General features: G+C 40.7%; 1 long non-coding RNA gene across 1 annotated transcript in view; it reads left to right on the plus strand.

Moving 5' to 3' along the window:
• LOC309620796 overlaps positions 1 to 13,335 on the plus strand; it is a 61,821-nt gene continuing 48,486 nt past the window's right edge. The window contains exon 1 of the long non-coding RNA XR_014239633.1: positions 1 to 321. This is a non-coding gene — a long non-coding RNA (uncharacterized lncRNA). The remainder of the gene's footprint in view (positions 322 to 13,335) is intronic.

Genomic DNA, 13,335 nt, shown 5'->3' on the forward strand with positions numbered 1-13,335 from the left:
CCACCTGCCAATGCAGGGGTCACAGGTTTGAGCCCTGGTCAAGGAAGATCCCACATGCTGCGGAGCAACTAAGCCCGTACGCCACAACTACTAGGTCTGCACTCTAGAGCCCGTGCGCCACAACTACTGAAGCTCGTGCGCCTAGACCTCGTGCTCCGCAACAAGAGAAGCCACTGCAATGAGAAGCCCGCGCACCACAACAAAGAGTAGCCCCTGCTTGCTGCAACTAGAGAAAGCCCGCGTGCAGCAACGAAGACCCAATGCAGCCATAAATAAATAAATAAATAAATAAATTTATTTTTAAAAAATAAAGTATATTTTGTTTGTTTATGAAAATAAAGGACTGTGTGTGCTCACCAAAACCTATGAACCTGATGGATTGTGTGGTGTGTGAATTATATCTCATTAAAACTATTATACTAGAGGGACTTCCCCTGTGGTCCAGTGGTTAAGACTCCGTGCTTCCACTGCAGGGGGCGCGGGTTTGATCCCTGATCAGGGAACTGGGATCCCTCATGCTGCGTGGCATGGCCAGGAAAAAAACTATTATACTAGAGGAAAATAAAACCTATCAACCTCTTCTGACCACCCCACCACTGTGCCTTAAACTCCCCTGGGCCCTCTGCACCCTACCGGGCTACACGAAATACAGGACAATCAACAATTCCTGGCACCGGCCAAGCATGGCCCAGGCCTGGAAGCTGGCTCTGACCCTGCTGTTATTGCTCTGGTTGTTTTGGCTCACAGATTCCTGACTCTGTGTATCTGGCCTAAGGTAAGAGACTCCTTCCTCCAGTCCTGGGCTCTCAGGATCCTGTGGTCTAAACTCTCCTCTGCACCCCTCCCCTTGCACCCAAGGAAGGGATCTTCTCACAATTGTGACTTATTTTCCACCAATATAGTGCAGAACTCTTCAAAATCTATGAATGCATTGAACTCAAGACAGCTCAGCAATGGAAAATAAGGGATTTCCAGTCACCATCTGTCCAATCCACATGTTCAGTTGGAGTCTGCATTTCCTTGAACAGATCAACAGAGCTTTTGTTTGTCCCCTGCAGTTTCAAGTTCAATGTGCTCAGACGTCTTGTCACATCCATAAGAAAATATAATCTTGTGAGTCACTGGAGGTCTAACAAATTGGATTTGGGGACTCTTATTCCAAAAAGTCCTTGATTGGAGATGGCAGCTCAGTAAATCTCCATACTTGGGATCAATCTCTTCTAAATAGCTCATAAACTGCTCATGATTAAAGGCGTGAGCCCAGAGGAAATTCATAATCTTCATTGCTTTCTCCATCCCATCATGTGGTAAACTGGGCTTGCAAAATTCATGGCATGAGGTATGAGGCAATGACAGCTGGGCCCACCAAATTTCTCTTGGCTTGAATACATTGTTTAAATCTTATTTGTCTTTCAAAGCAGGTGCTGCATGTATAACAAGTGAACTTTTCCATGTTTAGAACTTTTTAAAGTCCTTTAAAAAAGCTGGTTGGGACATCCTAATTCATGTGCGTTGGCCTTAAAAAAAAAGCATGGGAACTTCTCTGGCAGTCCAGTGGTTAAGACGCTGTGCTTCCAATGCAGGGGGCGTGGGTTCGACTCCTGGTCGGGGAATTAAATACCACATGCCGCAACTAAGAAGTCCGCATGCTGCAACGAAGACCCGGCACAGCCAAAATAAATAAATTAAAAAAAAAAAAAAAGCATGGACCTTGGGGCCAGACCCTTTAGGTTTAAATCTCAGTATGTCTCTTGCTAGCTATGTGTCTTAGGCAAAATGCTTAACCTCTTTGTGCCCCAATTTCTTCTTTCCCTGTAAAATTCAGGTAATGATAATAAGATTACCTATGTTAGGGGGTTATTATGGGGATGAAATATGTTAAAATTTGTAAAATGCTTAGAACAGTACTGACATATAATAAAAGCTAAGTATTAGTTATTAAGTAAATTAGATTAGTTAATTTAGCTAAAAGTCTCAGGCAGGCACAAACAACAACTCCCCCTTTCCCAGGCCATGTTTGGGTCTGCAAGCTTCATGTCAGACACCTTGGATGTCCATTCACTCTCCTGGGTACTCTAAGTTCTCTTCTTCAGTCAAATTAGAGCACTTGAAACCTGTGTATTTGGTCACCTTTGCAGGATCACCTTCCCTGAGTTTTACTTCTAATGCTCTACCTTCCACTTTTGATCATTACAATAAAGAGTCATGTAAAATGCTTTTCTGCTGACTATTAAAAAATACTGTTGAGGACAATGTGCAATATAGTACATATTTGCACCTCCAGCCCAAACTATCCAGCTCCAGCCTCACGTATGCAGCTGCCCGTCTGGCATTGCCACTTAGATATTTCAAAAGAAACAGACTCAACAAATTCAAGAACAAATACATCATCTCCACCCTGCTCTTGACCCTCAACCTGATTTTCATCAGTGTTCCACCTCTCAGAGAATGGCACCACCATGTAGCCTGTCACACAGATCAGAATCATAGGAGTCATCCTTTTTTTTTTTTTTTAGTACAAAACAATAAATTTTTATTTGTTCACAATTAAACACAAGCAACTGCCTTGACATTTTAGAACATTCTAAGAAGGACAGCAAATCCTTTTGATTCCAATTCCCATTCACTAAGATTGTACCATTTCCTCCTGCAGTTCACACTTATGGCATTTGATGTGGATTGTTTGACATGCTTTTAAGATCAAGACGGGAAGGTGTAAACATTTTGACAAGATATGACTTTCTTAAATTTAGCTAAAAGCAGTCAGCCAAAAAAAATCTGTTTTTCACTGATGGGACCCCTTTAAACTGCAAGTTAGCCACATATGGTTGATCCATGTTTGAGTTACAAAACTAGATTACTTCTTAGCAAAATCTGTTCCTCTGTAATATATTTATGGTCCACAGAAGTCTTCTGAAAAGTGATCACTGATTCTTCCTAGTGCAAAACGCCTGGCTGCCTCTTCAATAAGCCGAAGTATCTGCTGCCGAGAGCAGCGCGGTACCCTCCTGTCCAAACACAGTATGGAGGTGGGGAAAAGGAGGAGGGGGTTGGTCTGTGGGGGAGGGGTCTCCCCTAAAAGATCTACTCCAGTGGTTCAACTAGTCTACTTATCCCCGAGGATGGACAATTTTGTGGCACTGGGACAGGAAAGGGGAGAGAAAGCTCCTCTGCCTTTGTTAACTCATTTCAAGGCCAGAAGCCATCGTGGGCACAGGTGCTTGACTATCCCAGGCAGGTTCCCCTTGTAGTTACAGCCACTCTTCTCTCAGGTCGGCACATACAGACTGCAGGACAGCGTGGAGAAGACAGAAACACCGCTCCCCCGGGCACATCAGAGTCATGGACAGGGAAATGAGCCACGTGGGGACAAGGGTCACAGCAGCAGCGCAGGGGCCAGGCCCCAACCTCAATGTGTTCTTTCATATATAGAGAAAAGCTTAATCAAGTGCAATCAGTTCCTCTGCCACAGTCTGGGGGAGGGGGAGGGCAGGGGCACGTGTCAGAGAACTGTGGATATAAACAGATACACAAACATCTTCCCATACTCATGGCTGGTCAATTTTAATGCGCGTACCTCGAAGAGTGAAAATGCCCAGAGTAAGACATGCTGATTTGGGTCATTCCACGAAAGACAGCTTTCTTCCCCACAGGAGACACACACTTCTGGGTGGGCTCAGGCTGCTCCTGGGGCCACTCTGAGGAGACGGCTGGCCTCTATGAGAGCATCCACAGAACGTGGGTGGCACTCCACCTCAACGGCAGCTCTGGACTGAGTCTTCACTCTGCCCAAACCTTCCTTAGACCTGTCCCCACTTTCTACCACCTCTTACTGCTTTGGGTTAGAAAAACTGTATCTTCGTGTAGTACTGTCTTTCACTTGTTCTTCAGTTATTTCTTTCTGGCTTCAAGTGGTATGTTCTAGTATTTGGTGAAAATTCACATTGGCTAGTCATAACACTTTTGTTATATTCTCTACACTTCTCTTAATTTTGCTTGTCTGTAAAGATTTAAATTTCTCCGTGGAATCTGAATGAGATCCTTGCTGGGTAGAGTAATCTTAGTTGTAGGTTTTTCCCTTTCATCACTTTAAATATGTCCTGCCACTCCCTTCTGGCTTGCAGAGTTTCTGCTGAAAGATCAGCTGTTAACCTTATGGGGATCCCCTTGTGTGTTATTTGTTGTTTTTCCCTTGCTGTTTTTAGTATGTTTTCTTTGTATTTAATTTTTGATAGTTTGATTACTATGTGCCTTGGAGTGTTTCTCCTTGGGTTTATCCTGTATGGGACTCTCTGTGCTTCCTGGACTTGATTAACTATTTCCTTTCCCATATTAGGGAAGTTTTCAACTATAATCTCTTCAAATATTTTCTCAGTCCTTTCTTTTTCTCTTCTTCTTCTGGGACCCCTATAATTCAAATGTTGATGCGTTTAATGTTGTCCCAGTGGTCTCTGAGACTGTCCTCAATTCTTTTCATTCTTTTTCCTTTATTCTGCTCTGCAGTAGTTATTTCCGCTATTTTGTCTTCCAGGTCACTTATCCGTTCTTCTGCCTCAGTTATTTGCTATTGATTGATTCCTTCTAGAGAATTTTAAATTACATTTATTGTGTTGTTCATCATTGTTTGTTTGCTCTTTAGTTCTTCTAGGTCCTTGTTAAACGTTTCTTGTATTTTCTCCATTCTATTTCCAAGATTTTGGATCATCTTTACTATCATTACTCTGAATTCTTTTTCAGGTAGACTGCCTCTTTCCTCTTCATTTGTTTGGTCTGGTGGGTTTTTACCTTCCTCCTTCATCTACTGCATATTTCTCTGTCTTCTCATTTTGCTTAACTTACTGTGTTTGGGGTCTCCTTTTCACAGGCTGCAGGTTCGTAGTTCCCATTGTTTTTGGTGTCTGTCCCCAGTGGGTGAGGTTGGTTCAGTGGCTTGTGTAGGTTTCCTGGTGGAGGGGACTAGTGCCTGTGTTCTGGTGGGTGAGGATGGATCTTGTCTTTCTGGTGGGCAGGGCTGCATCCGGTGGTGTGTTTTGGGGTGTCTGTGAACTTATTATGATTTTAGGCAGCCTCTCTTCTAATGGGTGGGGTTGTGTTTCTATCTTGCTAGTTGTTTGGCATGGGGTGTCCAGCACTGGAGCTTGCTGGCCGTTGGGTGGAGCTGGGTCTTAGCACTGAGACGGATATCTCCGGGAGAGCTCTCGCTGACTGATATTACATGGGGCTAGGAGGTCTCTGGTGGTCCAATGTCCTGGACTCAGCTCTCCTACCTCAGAGGCTCAGGCCTGACACCAGACCAGAACACCAAGACCCTGTCAGCCACATGGCTTGTGATAACAAAAAGGACAACATACCTCCACCAATGCCTTTTTGAAGTGAGGCGGTAGCTCAGGACTTGAGTCAGAAGACTGCTTTATCGAGTGCAAGCATGGTAGGCTGAAAAATGGCCTCAGTAGCCTCACGCTGCAGCCCAGGAGACATCCTTGATATGTCCTTGTTCCTCAACCCCCATATCAATCTGTTACCAAAACCAATCTATTTCATCTCCTAAATATCTCTTAAATGTTCAAAGCCCGCATCTGTTTTTATAGAGCTATGACCAGTATATACAAACTCTTCTCTTGCCTCTTCATTTAATAGTGTCATAAACCCACTGGCTTGTGCAAGAGTGCAGACTGGACACTTTTTTGTTTATTCAATAAAACTTGACACTCCCCTCTTTGCTCAGCCCAATCTTTGATGGGTGCTGGAGAAATAGAGATGACCTACCAGACTGGAAGCTCCCTGAAGCTTCCTGCCCTCAGGGAGCTTCCAGTCTGATGAGGGAGACAGACAAATTTCAATTGTTTTTTAGAAGAGACGTGCTGTGCAGTAAGCAGAGGTCAGTAAGCACAGGGTACTGAGAGACAACAGAAGAGCAACAAGTTAATCAGATGGAGGTTTGGAAAGATTTCCTAGGCCTTGAACCATGAGTAAGAGTTAGCTGGGAAAGGGACAGTTGAGATTGGAGATAGTCTAGGCAAAAATAATAGTGCATGCAAAGAACAGAAAGAAGAAATATCACTGTGGGTTCAAGGAACTCTAAGGTATTCATTGTGTCTGGAAGTCAGAATTTGAGAGGACTGGGAATTACCAGTAGCCAGATCATTGCTTTGAGTGCCCTGTTGAGGAGTTTTCTCTATCTTGTAGTAGCTGAGAAGCCAAAGCATCCAAACAGAGGAGGGACAAAATCAGATCTGGATATTAAAAAGATCTCTGTGTGTATCCAATAACAAACCCCCCAAATGGAATAAAGAAATGGGGAAAAGATTTTTCAAAGGAAATATAAAGCTTGAACAACATTGTAAACTAACTAGACCTAACAGATATCTATAGAACACTCCACCCAACAATAGCAGAATGCACCTCCTTCTCAAGTGACCATGGAACATTTTACAAGATAAAGCCATATACTAGGCCATAAAACAAGCCTCAGTAAATTTTAAAAGATTGAAATCTTACAAAGTATGTTCTCTGACCACAATAGAGTAACATTAGAAATAAATAACAGAAAAATATTAGGGAAATTCACAAATATGTAGAAATTGAACCACTCATATATAACCATGGGTCAAAGAAGAAATAACAAGGGAAATTAGAAAATGCTTTGTGATGAATAAAAATGATGGCACAATATACTAAAATTTGTGGGATGAAGTTAAAGCAGTGCTTAGAGGGAAACATGAATAAAGTGGTATTCGATACCAAAGCCAGACAAAGATATCACAAGAAAAAAAACCAATATCTCTTATGAATATAGATGTAAAAATCATCAACAAAACACTAGCGAGCCAAATGCATCAACATTTAAAAAAGATTATACTCCATGACAAAGTGGAATTTATCCCAGGGATGCAAGGTTGGTTTAACATCTGAAAATTAATAATGTAATACACCATATCAATAGAATAAAAACCAAAAAAGATCACTTCAATAGATGCAGGAAAAGCATTTGAAAAATTCAATACTCCTTTATGATAAAATAAACTAGAAATAGAAGGGAACTTCCTCATGCTGATAAAGGGCATGTATGAAAAATGCACAGCTAACATCATGGTTAATGGTGAAAGAATGCCTGCTTTCCCCACAAGATCGAGAACAAGACAAAACTGTCTACTCTCACCACTTCTATCCAACATTGTACTGGAAGTTCTAGCCAGGGCAATTAAGCAAGAAAATAAAATAAAAGATGCACAGATTAGAAAGGAAAAAGTAAAACTATCTCTATTTGCAGATGACATGATCTTATATACAGAAAACCCTAAGGAATCCACTATAAACTATTAGAACTAATAAATGACTTAAGCAAAGTTGCAGAATACAAGATGAACACACAAGAATCAGTTGTGTTTCTATCTACTTGAAGTGAACATTCAAAAATGAAATTAAGAAAACAATTCCATTTCACAATATATATTAGTCAAACCATTATGCTGTACACTTTAAACTTATACGGTGACGTATGTCAATTATATCTCAATAAAACTGGGAAAATAAATAAATAAACAAATGATGCTGGGACAACAGGATATCACATGCAAAAGAATGAAGTTGGACCCCTACCACATACCATATATAAAAGTCAACTGAAAATGAATCAAAGACCTAAATGTAAGAGCTAAAACTATAAAAGTCTTAGAAGAAAACATAAGAGTAAATCTTTGTGACCATGTATGAGGTAATGGATTCTTTCGGTATGACATCAAAACTACAGGCAAGAAAAGAAAAAACGGATAAACTGGACTTCATCAAAATTAAAAACTTTTGTGCCTTAAAGGACACCAACAAGAAAGGGAAAAGACATCCCACAGAATGGGAGAAAGTATTTGCAAATCATGTATCCGATAAGAGACAAAACTAAAATATGTAAAGAACTCTTACAACTCAAAAATAAAAAGAAAAATAACTCAGTTTAAAAATGGGCAAAGAATTTGTAACTATGTGTGGCGATGGACTTATAATGGTGATCATTTCACCATACATACAAACATCAAATCATTATGTTGTATACCTAAACTAATATAATGTTATATGTCACTTATACTTCAATAAAAATTATACCTCAAAAAAAAGGTAAAAAAAATAGGCAAAGGATCTGAATAGACATTTCTCCAAAGAAGATAGACAAGTGGCCAATAATTTTATGAAAAGATGCTCAACATCATTAGCCTTCAGTGAAATGCACTTCAAACCCCGAGATACACCTACTTCACACCTGCTAGGATGGCTACAATCAAAAAGACATATAATAACAAGTGTTGGCAAGAAAGTGGAGAAATTGAAACCCTTATTCACAGCTGGTGGTGATATATAAGGGTGCAGCCACTTTGGAAAGCAGTCTGGCAGTTGCCCAAATGTTAAGCACAGAATTACCATATGACCCAGCAATTCCATTCCTAGATATAAACCCAAGAGAAATGAAAACATATGTCCACTCAAAAGCTAGTACATGAATGTTCATAGCAGCATGAATCATAATAGCCAAAAAGTTGAAACAACCCAAATGTCCATCAATTGATGAATAGATAACTAAAATGTGGTATATCTAGGCAATGGAATATTATTCTGCAATAAAAAGGAATAAAGGCTTCCCTGGTGGCACAGTGGTTGAGAATCTGCCTGCCAATGCAGGGGACACGGGTTCGAGCCCTGGTCTGGGAAGATCCCACATGCCGCGGAGCAATTAAGCCCGTGAGCCACAACTACTGAGCCTGCGCGTCTGGAGCCTGTGCTTCACAACAAGAGAGGCTGGGATAGTGAGAGGCCCGCGCACTGCGATGAAGAGTGGCCCCCACTTTCCACAACTAGAGAAAGCCCTCACATAGAAACGAAGACTCAACACAGCCATAAATAAATAAATAAATAAAGGAGTTCCTTTAAAAAATATATATAAAAAAAAAAAAAAAAGGAATAAAGTACTGGGACTTCCCTGGCAGTCCAGTAGTTAAGACTCCATGCTTCCACTGCAGGGGGGCATGGGTTCAATCCCTGGTCAGGGAAAGAAGATCCCGCATGCCGTGCAAAAAAAAAAAAAAAAAAGGAATAAAGTACTGATACATGCTACAACATGAATTAACTTTGAAAACATGATGCTAAGTGAGAGAAGCCAGTCACCAAAGAACATGTATTGTATGATTCTAATGTTATGAAGTGTCCAGAATAGGGAAATCTACGGAGACAGAGAGTATATTAGTATTTGCCAAGAGCTGGGAAGGTTGGAAGAGAATGGGGAGTGACTGCTAATGGCTATTGGGGTTTCTTTTTGAGGTGGTGAAAATGTTCTAAAATTAGATAAGTGGTGATGTTTGCACATATCTGTGAAATACTAAAAGCCATTGAACTGTACCTTTTAAAAAGGTGAATTGTATGGTATGTGAATTATATCTCAGTAAAGCTGTTATAAAGAAAAATCTCTGTGATGACAGGTGCAGAAAAGAAACTGGAGGTGAGAGGCCACGGAAGTGACTGGTGCATGGTCTGGGCAGGAGAGGAATGGGCCTGAGCTGGAACAGGGTTTATGGAATAGAAGCAAGAGAGATTCCAGGCGGAAATAGGCCAGGACTTGGTGACGATTCGTTTTCGGCTTGATTCTTAGCTCCCTACATAGTATCTGTCCTGATACTACCAGTTTGTATCCGTGAGTTGCTCTGCATCTACAAAACCCGCTGCTCCAAGCCACTCTCATCAGCACTCATCTCAACTACTGCCCTCTTGGATGGTCTATCTGTATGCACTCAGGTTCCCTGCCAATCTATTCCCTACACTGGAGCCACAGTGATCTTTTCATACTGCAAATCTATCATGTCATCCTCCTGCTTTAAACTCTTCAATGAGTTCCCTCTGCACTTAAGATAAAGACCAAAATCCTTAACCCACTTGACCAGCCCAAATATCCTAGCCTCTGCCTATCTCTCTGACCTCTCCTTTTGTGCTCCAAGTCCACTGGACTGCTTTCAAGTGCCTCACCATGCTCCCTCCTACCACAGGATCTTTGCACGTGCTGTTCCCTCTATGGATGCTTCCTTCCCTGCTTCACCTGGTGACCCCAACTCTCCCTTCAGTTACCAACTTTATCGTCATTTCCTCAGGGAAGCCTTCCCTGATGGCCCGAGTGCCCTATTTTATGCTCTTAGAGCTCTTTGTACTTTTCCATGACCCTTATCACAGTTGCAGTTTTTTTCTATTTATGGAATCATTTGATTAATGTCTGTCTCTTTCATTAGCTTGTAAGCTCCATAAGATCAACATCTGTGGCTATTTTTGTTCACCATTGTATCTCTGGTGCCAAATACAGTGTTGGGCACATAGTAGGTGCTGAATTATATTTGTTAAATAAATAAATAAACCTCAGGAACAATTTTAAATGCTAATTAAAGCAACAATGACCTACCCTACTGTGTTCATAGATTGGCAAAGGTTAAAATACCCAGTGTGGGCAAGGGTTGAGGAAAATGAGCACTCTCATATCCTGGTGCTGGGTGTGTAGATTGCTGTGTCCTTTGTGGATGGCAATTGGGGCTTCAAATGTTTACACTGTTGGACTCCACAATTCTGTTCATGAAAATTTATTCCAAGAAAATGATCACTCGTGTGCATAATGGTGTACACAGGAGGATAGCTATTGAAACACTGTTTATAACAGGAGAAGGATGAAGAACAACTGAAATGTTCAAACACAGAATATTAGTTAAATAAATCACGGTGCATTCATACCATGGAATACTGTGCGGTGATTAAAAATGATCATGTAAATTGGGAATTCCCTAGTGGTCCAGTGGTTAAGACTCGGTGCTTTCACTGCTGTGGGACCCGGTTCGATCCCTGGTCAGGGAGCTAGTATCCCACAAGCCAAGTGGCGTGGCCAAAAAAAAAAAGATCATGTAAATTGTGTTTATCAACATGATGAGAAGTTCATGGTAGAATCTTTAGTAAAAATAACCAGTTAAAAAAAAAAAAAGCACTTACTAAAAAGCATCATGGGGACTTCCCTGGCGGTCCAGTGGTTAAGACTTCACCTTCCAATGCAGGGGGTGCAGGTTCGATCCCTGGTTGGAGAGGTAAGATCCCCCATGCCTCACAGCCAAAAAACCAAAACCTAGAACAGAAGCAATATTGTAACAAATTCAATAAAGACTTTAAAAATGGTCCACATCAAAAAAAACTGTAAAAAAATATAATTAAAAAAAAAAGCATCATGGAAGGATCCTGGGTTTTCTATTTTAATAGTATGGAGTATAGATATCTAAATTCATAGAAAAAGAACTGCAATGATAAATATGAAGCTATTTATTCTGAGTTGCTTTCTCGGGTCTTTCCCATCTTACCCTATGTAGTTCTATATTGTGTTAAAATCTTTTATAAAAATGTACTCATGTTATCACTTGCCTAATCGAAGAAATTTCAAACCAAAAAAAGAAAACTAAAGATAGAATACCAAAGGTAAATATGCATATATGACCATATGCATATGTACTGTAGATAAATATACATAATAAAGAGGATCTGAACTAATAATCACAAAAGTATTAACCATAGTTGTTCCAGATTGTGGGACTATGGGTGACCTTTATGCTCTCTTTTTGCTTGTCTATATCTTCTGCAGTTAGTATCTATTACTTTTGTAATAAGAGAACATCATAAAGTATATTTTAGTTAGAAAAAAACATTACAACGAGAAATAGAGACCAAGAGAGAAGGCCCATTCATGTTGGCTAGCCAGCCCATTATCTCCCGGGAGGCAGATCTACGTGAGGGCTCACATTTTAATCAGAAGGTTGCTTCGTGACCATAGAGCCAGAGCAAAGGGCTTAGCTGGATGACTTTAATGTCCAAAGACAGCAAGCACCGACGCTTTCATCTCCACTGCAGTGATATACTGCCTGCCCAGAATACGCTGCCTTAAAATGGCCTGACACACCTAGTGCCCGAAGCATCCACTCCAAGACTGTTGATCCCATTGTGCTGGACCTTCCCTGCTTGTGTATGACTTAGCCTCACCTGACCGTGATCCCGGCTGACAGTAAACTCTCAGCTCCACGACCCAGCTTTACATCCATCTGAAGTCTGGGGTCTGACCCTCTGTTTCAGCATTTGCCCATGGAGGCTTAGTCTACAGCCCCTTTCTCATGGATTTCAGTTTGGACTTGCTCCTTCACTCTTCCTGCTAAGCTTCTCTAGCTGCAGAACCCCAGTCGGGGCCCTGCCTCGCCCTGTCCCACTCCTGGGCTGCGGGCAGCGTGTGGGGATTCAGACCTACACCTGACAAGGGGCCCAGACATTTCAAGAAGCTGAGTGGGGACCTCAGACTTGATAGCACGGGGTGGGCCCTGCCAAATGTTTTTCTCTCCAATTCCTGTTTCTCTGTGTCTAATGTTGACCGCTCTCCTTCCGGTGGACACAGACTTTCTTTAGCTTATAACTCTCTGTTCAGTTATAATCAATTTCTCACTCTTCCTGCTTTGGGCCTGGGAAATATTTTGCCCCTAACTTATTTTTTTAATGTCTGATCTTATCCATCAGATGCTGGTTTTATTTCTTTGAGGGAGGGATTGCCCTGCAATTCTCCTACACAGATTTAAAGCTGTCAATCTAGAGAAACCAAATCATATTTTAAATTTCTCATATACTCTCAGTGTCTAACACACTGCCATGCATGCAGTAGTTGCTCAATGATAACTGAGTGAAAGAATGAATTGAATGAAAGCAGATGCAAAAGATATATGGACAACAGAGTGGAAACATTGAAGAAATCTGTCTTTTTGAGTTCAAGTCTTAAAATGTAAATTTATTATTAATGGCACAAGTAATACATGAATCCATTCTTTTTTTTCTTTTAAATTAATTTTTATTGGAGTATAGTTGATTTACACTGTTGTGTTAGTTTCTGCTGTACAGCAAAGTGAATCAGTTATACATATACATATACCCACTCTCTTTTAGATTCTTTTCCCATATAGGTCATTACAGAGTATTGAGTAGATTTCCCTGTGCTATACAGTAAGTCCTTATTAGTGATCTATTTTATATATAGTAGTGTGTATATGTCAATCCCAATCTCCCAATTTATCCCTCCTCCCCCTTCCCCCTTGGTAACCATAAGTGTGTTTTCTACATCTGTGACTCTGTTTCTGTTTTGTAGATAGATTCATTAGTAGCCTTTTTTAAAGATTCACATATAAGCGATATCATATGATATTTGTCTTTGTCTGATTTACTTCACTCAGTATGATAATCTCTAGGTCCATCCTACATGAATCCATTCTTTTTTTTTTTAAATGTCTTCTATTTATTTTTATTTTT

The sequence above is a fragment of the Balaenoptera borealis genome (assembly GCF_965194805.1).
Source record: "Balaenoptera borealis genome assembly, chromosome: X".
In the NCBI taxonomy this organism is placed as follows: domain Eukaryota; kingdom Metazoa; phylum Chordata; class Mammalia; order Artiodactyla; family Balaenopteridae; genus Balaenoptera; species Balaenoptera borealis.